Source organism: Curcuma longa, chromosome 15, assembly GCF_044706935.1.
Source record: "Curcuma longa cultivar G26 ecotype Majalengka, Jawa Barat chromosome 15, ITB_CL_G26_1.1, whole genome shotgun sequence".
NCBI classification, from domain to species: domain Eukaryota; kingdom Viridiplantae; phylum Streptophyta; class Magnoliopsida; order Zingiberales; family Zingiberaceae; genus Curcuma; species Curcuma longa.
In genome coordinates, this window is record NC_133875.1 from 10,015,956 (window position 1) to 10,028,347 (window position 12,392).

Below are 12,392 nucleotides of genomic sequence, written 5' to 3' on the forward strand. Positions count from 1 at the left end.
TTTGAAGATGTCTTTAGGCTACAGTGGGGACCTCGAGGAGATATTGGATCTGACCTTCTGATGGGTTTCGGATCCTGTATTCAACCCTGATCGAATACACACCTACATCCATCAACAACGATCCATTCCACTAGAGGATCATTGTTGCACTACCAATCCAATCCCCAAATTACGTTATGGGTTACTTCTTATTATTTTATGCATTGCTCCCCGTGTTTAAGATATTGTATGTCCGTCAATTATCTGAGTTCACTAAAAACTCTATAATCAACATCTAAGACCTTGAATAGTACTACTCAACCTTATTGTTAGTCGGACCAAGTTCACTTGCAAGATTTGACTTGACAATCCTTATGAGCTATTCAAGGGGACATCATCAGCCCTACTGGGACACGGATTTCTTCTATAATTAATGGCACACCTTATAGATAGCAACATTACCCAACTTACCGAGAATATTTGATCTGACAGAAATATCTCACCCTTTGGTAAATCAAAGCAATAATTACTAAGTGTAGGTGTCTATTTATTAAACTGATAAGAACAGATACTACACTTTCTCGATTTATCTCCTCACAGATGGTCGTGGGGCCGACCGTGTGACCGTGTGGGGCCGCTAAGGTGGTGGATCCACCTTTTACAGAAGAGGTATCAATTTATTACATCGGGATTAAGAGTGCATAATTATAATAACAGAGGTCTTGTTCAATTTGTGAGTCAGTGTAAATCGAACAACCTCAATGGTCCTACTCAATACACACAAAGTGCACTAGTGTAATTCTATAGTCAAGATAGACAGTCACCGAATTACACTACAACCGTTCTCAATGGTTTGTCCAAAGTCATCTTGGTTGTGAGCCTTAGTTTATAATTCACAAGGGGCCGATAATCATGATTTTCTATGTCTCATAGACACCAAGTTATCTACAATGTAAATTAAGAGGACTTTATTGCAAAACTAAACGAATGCAATCATTTGACCAAAACATGATACTTTATTTCATAAATGTTTATATACAAAAGAGCAAATCTTTTCAGTATACATCCTAACAGGTTGCATGATCATCATGTATGGCATGCATGAGATTAATAAAGTTATTAATTCCATGCAATCCCAAGAGCCAAAAACCCTTTATATTCCATGGTTGGATATAAAAAGGGGTGAGAGGCTCTTGAGAGAGTGATCTTGGTCTTCTTCCTTTTCTTTTCTACCTCTTAGCCGAACCTAGCATTGTGGCTAGCACCACAATCTGATTCCTCTCCATCTCAGTATTTGTGTGGATACCGTGGAGGCGCAAACACACTAATCATGTTGAGATCCATCAACCATTGAAGGCGAGAGTTGCTGTCGGGATTGCGAATGGCTCGCATCGAAGGTAACCTCGATTTCAGTAGATAAAATCAGTAAAACGAGTATGATTTTCACATGGATCTCTGGAGGGATCCTTTTTCCGCTGCGTTTATGCGGCTAAAATTATTTTTAGACGCATGTAGATCCCTACAAGGACTCATTAGCTAACTTTACAATTGTTAAATGAAAGAAGAGTCCATGAGTCAACTCTATCAACAATTCAAAGAAATCTTGAACAACCTACACACTGTCAAAGATTATGATCTAATTAGGTACACATTGAAATATATTCCAAGAGTACTTTATGGTATTTATGATAGATGTCTCTAAAGTTTCCAAAGATTCATTATTAATTAAATTAGATGAAATATTTTTGTGATTTCAAATTACGTAAGCAGGCTAACTTTGAGTCGAAGGAGAAAGGTCTTGCTTTGATTGTTGCTGCTAAAGCAAGGAGCAAGGAAAAGAAGGAACCAAAACTTATGTTGGATCCGAAGCATGATAGAGAGCAAGGGATAAATAACACAAAAAAGGTTTTATTGTTTGTGAGTTACTTTTTGAGTAAATGCAATAGAAATAAAAAAAACCTAAGGCAATGCACCGTGAATATAAACACACCACAAACACAAGATATAAGGGTTTAGCATGATTCACAACCCCCCAAGCTTTTATACCATGGTTCTACAATCTTCATCGTAAATTTTATTTTCTTCTTTTTAACCTCAGTCGAGGTAGAAGAAACCTCTTACCATATAGTAATTTTAGAGTCTTAACCGAAGATGTAGATTTAGGCATGAAAGAGAGATAAAATATAAATAAAATATACTTTATAGAGATTTGGAGGAGGATTTGGATCCAGGCACAATTTCCTCCTTTTGATCGTAGATTGGAAGAAGGGTAAGAAATCTTGTATGTAGAGCAAGATCACGCCCACAAAGAACTTTAGTACAAAGAATAATAAAGCAATATAGTAGATATTTTTTTTGAAAAAACTTTTTCTTCACGTGTGTTTGCATGAACGCTACAATAACTTTTTATAATTTTTACCATCAGTCGATTAAACATGCTCACTATTCACTTTGATCTTGTAATATCTAGTTGATTTATGATATGCTAAAGTCTTCATGATTGACCAAATCACTTTTTGATTTTTCCTATAGTTGATTGTGTTGCTTATGAGAAGACTTCTCAAGTTGACTATTCAACCTTTTGCTCTCTTCTAAAATTCATCAGTTGACTAGTTCAACCAACTATTCATTCTTTTAGTTCCTTTCGAAATTCATTAGTGAACTAGTCCAATCAACTAGACAATCCTCTAGAATTCATTAATTAACTGCACTAGTCAACTATTTAAAATTTTATTCACTTTCATGATAAATCAAGAATCCAAATCTATTATTGTTTCCATCAAACAATTGTACATACACAGTAGTTAATTGCATGCAAACAATAATCCTCAATGGTCATTTATTATATCGATTAGTCGACTCCAATAATCCACATAATCAACTAATCTTATACCATGAATCTGGACTTATTCAAATTCGAGGTCTTCACTCTTCTTGTGCAATAGTCGACTATTACCTCAGTATCAATTAATTAAGGCACCATGACTCAACCCATCTATAGGTTGAGCCCGCTTAGCACTGAAACTACCTTCCTCTTAAGGTTACAATAACTCGAAACTTTCAAGGTAGAAGTATACCTGATGCTAGAATACCTCCATGTCAATTGGACTTCCATGCCTCAAGGATCACCAATCTAGGTCTTCCTAGCCAAGATCCTTTCTGGGCTTTCTCCGCCTAGCATTCGACACTCCTTGCCTGTTATGTCTTCTACCACATTCATCTACCTAGCATTTGATATTCCATGTCTGTTAGGGCTTTCACAATGCCTATTTGCATATTTGCCTATTTGCCTAACATCAGATATCTCATGCCTACTAGGACTTCCACCATGTCTATTTATTTAGCATTTAACATTCCATGCTTACTAGAACTTTCATTATATCCATCTACTTAGCATCTAACATCTCATGCTCACTAGTATTTCCATCAAACCTATCAAGTTATCTGCTCTTACACACTTGACACAAAATATTATATTATAATAAATAACATCAAAACCATGCAACACACATTCTTGGTTAGATTATATCAACAACCCTCTAAAATATGTAACATACATACATGAGTAATTGCAACAATAATCTTCCTTTTTTGATATTTCACAACTTATTTAAGTTAAGGTGATAACTAAGGGTATAAAAAAGAATAATAAACAGTAAATATCTTTGGTATTAGATTATAATAATACATTTCAAACAATTTCATAAGTATCATAAGCAAACATTATCCTAATTATCAACACACTCAAGTTTCTCCCTTTATTTGTTCTTAACTTAAACACTCTAGCCTCTCCCCTTTTGCCATATATCAAAATGGATTGAAATATCTAAACCAATGTTGATCGATCTTAATATCATTTGTAATGAGTAGTTAACTAAAAGTCCTCTATCAGTTAGCTATATGATACAACATATCAGAAGAGTGAAAGAATGCACCAGTTGACTATTGGAAACATACAATCTACTATAGGCACCCGATGTTGGTGCAGGGAAGATGATCAAATCTATATTTTGATATATGATAAAAAATTTAAATTAGACATCATGTGTTTCAACTAATGTATCAAGTGTGTAGGTGCAAGTAACGTGACAAGAGAAGTTTTGGTCAGGAGGATCAAACACTAAGTAGGAAAAGACCTGGTGGGTCAGGAGGATCCAACGCTAAGCACGTGAAACCCTAGTAAGTCAAGAGGATATAACACCAAGCATAGTCCATATGGATTGACAAATTGAACATTTAACAATGAAGTCTAGATAGGCCTATAGGATCAGTTAGGAGCGCTAGAGGGGGACGGGGTGAACAATGCTTTTTGGCATTTTCACTCTTTTTGAAAAACTCGCGTAAGTTTTATAAATAAATCAGAACTTGCAGCAGAAAAGAACATAAGTGACACAGTTGATTTTACTTGATTCACAACAACAGGTTGCTACTCCAAGGCCCAGGATCAATGATCATTTCTGACGAACAATCTACTAAATAATTCCCCTCTTACGAAAGAGAGTTTATCACTTTACAAAATCAATTAGGATTGGTAACATGTATACCAACCTAAAAACTTTAAGTACAAAAGTGAAAATTAAGTGACCAACAGAGTAATAATGAATTGCAAAATCTAGTGCAGCTCCTTGACATGATGACAACATTCCGAATGGAAAAGTTTTGTGCAGACAATCGTCGTTGAGTCGTATTCAGATGCCTCTAGGGTTCTATCTTGAGGCTACTTATATGGACTGATCCAGATATCTGGAAGTCTTTCTGGGCGCCTCCACGCTATTTCGTCGATCCATTTTCAACACTGATTCAGCATCTTTCGGGCACATGCATCCCTTTTAAGTGGCTAGATGCTGACCTGGAGGTTGCCAGATCAACTTTGACTTTGCATTGTCTTATCCAAATCCAGGCGCTTGGAACCTTTCTAGGCGCTTGGAACCTTTCCGGGCGCCTTTCCGACCACTAGGACTTTGCTACCTCACCTGCCTCACTGGCCAGTTCCGCTGATGTCTAATCATCTAGAACTAATCCGGGTGCTTGGACATCCAATCGTCTAGATCCCAATAAGGGTGCTTGGAATACAAAGTTTTAACCCCTCCTTTCCTGTATTACAAGTTAGTTCAAAATCCAAAGCATAACAGAAAAGTAAACAGTTTAACCAAATATTTGATTTTGATTTTAGTTTTTTAATGAAATCCTAAATTAGACTGACACATACTATTCCTCGTACCGGGAACACGTCCTCACCCACTCCACTTGGGAGAATTTATCTTGTGACAACCAAATCCTCCTGACTTGTTGGCCTTTTGTTTAGCCTCGATCATCAGCCTCCAAGTCTTCCACCGTTAGATGTCCGGTCCTCCAGGCCCACCTAGGCTTTCGCTTGGTGACTTCCTACCTATTCCTTCTGGTTAGGACTTCCTTGTCCAATCCTCTAAACCAGGTCTTCTGCCTACTCCTCCATATTAGGACTGCAGTTGCCTAGCCTCTCCAGCTAGGAATTCCATTGCCTAGCCATAACTAGGGTTTTTCTATGCCTAACCACAACTAAGGCTTTCCTATGCTACCTGCACACTCAGTTAAACTCATCAGATCACTTCATACACTTAACTTGAACCCTTTCCATTATCAAAACTCAAGTTCAATTATCTAACACTCCCTTTTGATTATGGCAACCTAGGTTCTAAGTTAAGTAAAATATTTGCATTAAAAGTAAATTCACAATAATAATCAAGGCAAGTCTTAACAAACATATAAGACTTATAAGCATGGACTCCCCCTTAATTCAAGACTCCCCCTGAAGTTAAGTTTTACTTGAAATTTTTTTTAAAAAAATTTCCTTCTCTCCCCCTTAAATTAACATGGTTTTTAGTCAACTTGATTAAATCATTCAAGTCATACTTATATCTTTAAAAAATTATTTTATAATAATTAAACCAATTTTATAAAAATTTATTTTGAAAATCTTCAAGTTATATTTCCCAAGAGTTAATCATTTTGAAAAAAATATTTATCTTAAAAAAACACTAAAACTATTTTAACTTGATTTATCTCTCTCCCCCTTTAACATAATAAAAAAAATATTAAAAACACTTTTTTTGAAAAAAATTTTAAAATCACTCAATCACATAAAAAAATTTATTTGAGTCCAAATATGTTATATAATATATAAAAAAAATACTTAGATAAAAAAAATTATCTCTTAGGCACATGCTCAACTTAGGTTTTGGCTAACTATCAAAAGATAGCAGCTTGATCAAGTTAGTCAAGTTTAAGTGTATTATTACAGTTTGCTTATACTAAGAGGAACACTTAACTTGATCTATAGTTTTTATTTTTAGCCCAAGTTTTGGTTTGATGCACAAACATAAACATCCGAAACTCAAACTATGACCCTATGTATCTTACACCGTTCTAGATTTCACAATATACAATCAAGTTATCTAGTATGTTTTGTGAGATTCGTCAACTTAAATCTATAGATGCATGATTTCTATTGGAGTACCTAGACTAGGGCCAAAAATTCTTTTTTCTTTTGAAAATATAAAATTTTAAACCATGTTTTTTAAACATAAAATGAAATTTTGAAAATATTTAGAAAAACCTAAGTAGTAGTAGATTTGAAAATATGAGTTTTGAAATATAAGAAAAATTTATACTTAATCTACCAAACACATTCCTAAAGATAATAAATAATGCAATAAGTAAGTGTAATAAGGAAATGCAATAATAAAATATAAAAATATAATAATTAGTCAATACATAGTAAAAGTGTCAACACTAAAGTCAATAATACAAGTTATAAAGTAAAAATAGTTGGGTCTACTGAGGAGGTGGATGGGGGTAGTCCATGCCCCAAGATCTGAGCATGTCCATTAACTCAGAATGCCTAGCCCTACTCTGCTCCTCTTGACTCTCAAACTAGCTAGCTACAGTCTATTGGTAGGAAGCAACTGACTTGTGCAAACTGTGGACTGATTGCTCGAGTCTGATCACTCTCTACTACAGAGTGATAGGAGATGGTATGGAGGGATCTGGAGGAGATCAGCTAGGTTGATGTCGTCGTCCTCCTCCTCAGTGGCTGGCTATGGCTGAGGCTTGTTCCCTTATCTCTAAGATAAAATCTCATCCTTATTTATATATACCCAGCTAAGGAGAAACTCTTAATTTCTAATATGTCAAACTCACTAGCTGGTCTAACATCACCTGAGGTGGTGTCAAACTCAAGTGATGCTAGAAGCGATTTCAAAATGTGATAGTAGGACATATATACCCTCCTATTAGTGGTGAAACTAGATGAAAAAAATGATGATATGGAATATATGTAAACTAATATCTATATCTCACCTATGATGTAGTGCATATAAAAGAAATGTATAAAATAATTGCATTATCGCGACATTCTTGGTAGTCAAGGGCAAAATGCAAGTAACTAAGACTTTGTACAGAACATAGTCCTGCATTCTAAGTCTCAGTGAGGAGAGCTGGGTCATAGTAGGGACCATCTCCTCTCCAAAAAATATGAATGCAAGGTCTAATGTGATGTGTGCGTAGAGATCCCCTAAAGGTACAATGGACATGATGAATGTCTAAATCCTAAGTGCTCTCTAATACTAGTGGGAGATAAAATAAAATCTCTCCTAGCTAGTTACTTTGGTGGTGGAGATCAAATCGTCGATCTGAACTAGGTTATTATACAGCTCGACACACCGGTCGTTGAAGGTTATAATGTTCTACGACCTCCATGGAAGGTATGCAGGAGCATGGAAAAAATATCCTACATAAATATTTAGAATGCAGGGGTACAAAAGTCAATGATGTAAATCCATTGACGTAAATCTAATCCTAAGCTCCTTAGTAGGGAATCTGAGATTTGTATTAGGAGTATTAGAAACACCAATCTTAGTGTTCTTCCCTTAATCCTAATACACAAATTAAGACTTAACTAAGGAAAAAATAATTTTAAATTATTTTAGGATCGTTTGAGGGTTTACCTAGGCATATTCGGAAGAAAAATAAGAACTGACGACCTAGAACCTTTGGTGATGGCACGAAAAAGAGATTTTTGAGATTAAAAGAGGATTTTATGTGGTTTGAAAACTTAGGGTTCGAGTTACTTTTAAAAATGTGATCCAGGTGCCTAGATTTGAATTAGGACATCTGGATTTCACGCGGTGCAGGGTGTTTGAAAAAATGTTTAGGCGCTTGGATTCAAAAATAGGGGGAGCCTGCGTAAAATCGTGGGCGGTGTTCAGGAAGAGATTTGGGACGCTTGGATTTTTATCCGAGTGCCTAGATTAAGTTGGGTTGGGCTTGTAGGTTTTAATTATATTAAATTTAATTAATTAAGTTTAATTAATTAAGGTTAATAAGTTAAGTTAATTAATTAAGGTCAATAAGTTAAGTTAATTAATTATGGTTTTTAATAAGTTTAATTAATTGAGGTTAATAAGTTAGGTTAATTAATTAAAGTTAATAACTTAGGTTAATTAATTAAGGTTAATTTGTTAAGTTAAAGTTTTAATTAAGTTTAATTTGTTAAGTTAAAGTTTTAATTAAGTTTAATTTGTTTCTAATTTCATCTCACTCATTTTTAGATTATCAAATAGTTAATCTTATGAGTTGTGTAAGACAGTTTTCCATTTTTATCTTGATTAATTATAATTATAATTTTCTAAAATTTGATTAATCTTGGATTAGATTCATGTTTAACCTTTTGATTAATTAAGTGTGTATTTTAAGAGTTAACTTCCAAGTAGTGGTGAGGCATATAGGCTTTCTTGGATATCAAAGCAATGACCACCTTCAAAGACAAAGTTAATTTGAGAAACTGTACACTTAGCTAGTCTAGGAAAAAACTTTGATCTAACTAGTTTATAGTTTAATGAGATAGCTTCAATTAGTTTCACTCAGCTAAGTAAATCAAATAAGGTACTCTTTACCTCACTTGACCACCTATATTGGATTTTTCTAACATACTATTTCTTGTCCCATTTTGGTAGGTTGGACAAGTGTTAATCAAATTTATGTCCTTATCTAGCCTAGGTTCAATTTAAGTGCAAAAAAAATAAAAAAATAAAAAAATTCTATTTAACATGAATGACTTTAGATCCCCTGGATTGTGACCCCTATTGGATCTAATCAAATGTGTATTTAATTCTTTAGGACCTAGTAGTAGTTTAGTCCTACTGGATTGGTCAGGTTGGACTTGAGAACCCTGGCTTGGACTTGTGATTTCTTGGGTCAATTAAGAAAAGATATGTAAGACCTATGTTTGGCTTTATATCCAAATCCCAATCTGTTGTACACAACCTTTTGAGTTCCAAGCATCATATCAAGATACTTGGAGCTAGAAGTGAACTTTTTCAACAATCTTGTCAGGTCATCAATCTGAAGATTCAACTTAGAATTTTCTTCCTCATGTTTGACTTGAGTTGAAATCTCAACTTGAACATGTTCAGTTGGCGAACTGATGTTGACTTTTTCCTAAAGGAGTGCTACCTCCTTTTGGAGAGAATCAACTTGGGCACTAGACTTAGCCAGTTTCTTAGTTAAACAATAAATGATTGAATACAACTTCAATTTCTTTTTGAACTAGATACGGTTCCATGGCTTGAATTGGATTCGGTGTCTAACTCTTGTCTGGTCTGGGTCTCTGTTATTTCTTCTCGAGCTGGGAGAGCTAGGAAGCTTGTGTTAGCTTCCTCCTTTGAGTCTTCTGAAGAGGACTGATTCCAGGTGACCTTGAGTGTCTTATTTTTTATCTTGCGCTCTATCTTCTGGTTTGGGCATTCGACCTTAAAATTCTCCTTCTCCTTGTATCTGTAGTATGTGAGTTCGGTCTTGTTTGTAGGTGTCTTGGTTGAGCTAGCCTTTGTGCCACCTTTTTCATTTCTAACCTTCAAACTTTGCGCTTCTTCTTTAGCATCTTTCGAACTAGATTTACTAGCTTGGTAGCAACCTCGTCGTGGTTTTCTAAACCCGATGATCCTTCAGATTCTTCTTCGACTTGTCTTCTAGATTTTTTTTCTCCTTTTTCTGAACTGTAATAAGAGCAATCCCTTTATCAACAGGATTAATGTTAGTTTGCTCATGGATCTCGAATTCAGAAAATAATTCATCTAATTTTATTTTTGTTCCTGGAGACCTTATATGCATCAACCATTGATGCCCACAAAGTATTTCTAGGGAACACATACTTTCAGTGCATACCTAATAATATCCCTGTTCTCCGCAGGTTGCCCGATAGCGTAAAGTTCATTGAGCTAGTCCTGGATCCACACTTATAACTCCCTTGCAGATTCTTCTTCTTGCATCTTGATATTATAGAGCTTGTTGAGCAGAAGGTCGTGCTTGCTTCCTTTGGTGTCGGAGGTTCCCTTATGCAGCTCAATGAGTTTGTCCCATAATTCTTTGGCGCTAATGAACGGACTAACTCGGTTGAGTTCTTTCTTGGTTAACCCACACTAGAGCATCTGGGTTGCTTTGGCGTCGGCTTCGATTTTTTGCTTTGTTGTTGCGCCTCATTTTTCACATGACTGCGGCATGCCGTCATTGTCTATAGGCATCATAAATCCTGTTTGGATTATAATCCACATATTAACAACGTCTTAAGGTGGTACTCCATTCTACCTTTTCAGTAGATGAAGTCTTCCCCAGAGAACAAAGGTGGTTTGACGGTGTTGTAGCCTTCCTGATGGGCCATAAAATCTTGCACACACAATAAGAAAAAAAGATATATCAAGACTTGTTCTTAGATTAGTAGTGCGAGAGAAGGAATAAAATGAAATTAGTGTGAAAAATGGATAAAAATCAAAAAACTGTTCAATCAATGGTTGCACTAAAATGGAGCACCCCTCATTCTGATACCAATTGTAGGATTGTTTAGGAGTGGTAGAGGAGACGGGGTGAATAACGCTTCTTGGCATTTTTACTCTTTTCAAAAACTCGAGTAACTTGCGTAAATAAATCAGAACTTAAAGCAAAAAAAACACAAGTGACACAGTTGGTTTTACTTGGTTCACAACCACAAGCTGTTACTTCAAGTCCCATGATCAGTAATCATTTTTAACAGGCAATCCACTAAATAACTTCGCTTTTACAAAAGAGAGTTTATCGCTGTATAAAATCAATTAGGATCGGTAACACGTATATCGACCTAAAAACTTTAAGTACAAAAGTGAAAAATTAAGTTATCGACAGAGTAGTAATGAATTACATAATCTGGTGCCTTTCCTTGGAGCGACGAGAACATTTCAGATGGAAGAGTTTCATGCAGATGATCATCATTGAGTCATATTCAGATGTCTATAGTGTTCCATCTCGAGGCTGTTTATATGGGCTGATCCGGGCACCTGGAAGTCTTTCCGGACACCTCGACATCATCCCGTCGATCTACTTTCGATGCGACTAGCCGTCTTCCGAACGTCTACATCCCTTCTAGGTGCCTGGATGCTGATGTCAAGGTTGCTGAATCAACTTTAACTCTGCAACACCTTATTTAGATCCGGGTGCCTAGAGGCTGAGGTGTTTCTGTTATGATGTATACTGAAAAGACTTGTCTTTTGTATAAACATTTAGAAATAAGAAATCATGTTTTGGTCAAATGATTGCAATAGAAAATTTTGCAATAAAGTCCTATTAATTCACATTGTAGATAACTTGGTGTCTGTGAGACACAGAAGACCATGATTATCAGTCCCTTGTGAATTATAAACTAAGGATCACAACCAATTGATGTGTGTTGTATTTGTGTTCCTCGACCTCAGCCCTTTTTTATAGACTTCAATTCGATTTGCATGTTGTGTTGACATGGTACCTTTCTGATCGTCTGAAAGCCTTTTCAATCACTTGGACACAACTGACTTAGCTTCCTACTTTATCTAGGAACAAGTTGCTCCAGATTTGATCTTGTTGATGAGGCAAACCTCCAGTCGCTTGGACTTAATCTAGTATCCTGGACACATCTCAGCTTATCCACGAACCAATCATCCTTGATCTAGCCTCATTGAATTGTGACTAATTCGATCACCCAAACCATCTTCGATCGCCAGGACAATTGTTACCATACTCCATCGAAGAATCTTGAGTCATCAAGTACCTGTATATTCTCCTAAGTCCTTGCATACTAAGACATACACATCAATCACATAGCAAAACCTAACTTAAACTTAGTTGATGACACATTAAAATTGTCGCTCAATCACTTAGTATTCCAATGATCTCCCCCTCAACTATTCAGGGTATTAACAATTTATGAACACTAAAAAAATCATGAAATTTTAACTTATAATAGTAGACTTGATATATTTTCACAAAAAAGAACTTACATAAAAAATTTGATCAAAATGTACAATTCAAAATTTTTAATTTCAAACATGCATATTGTCACGATCCGGGAGACGGTCTACCGAAAATTTTGG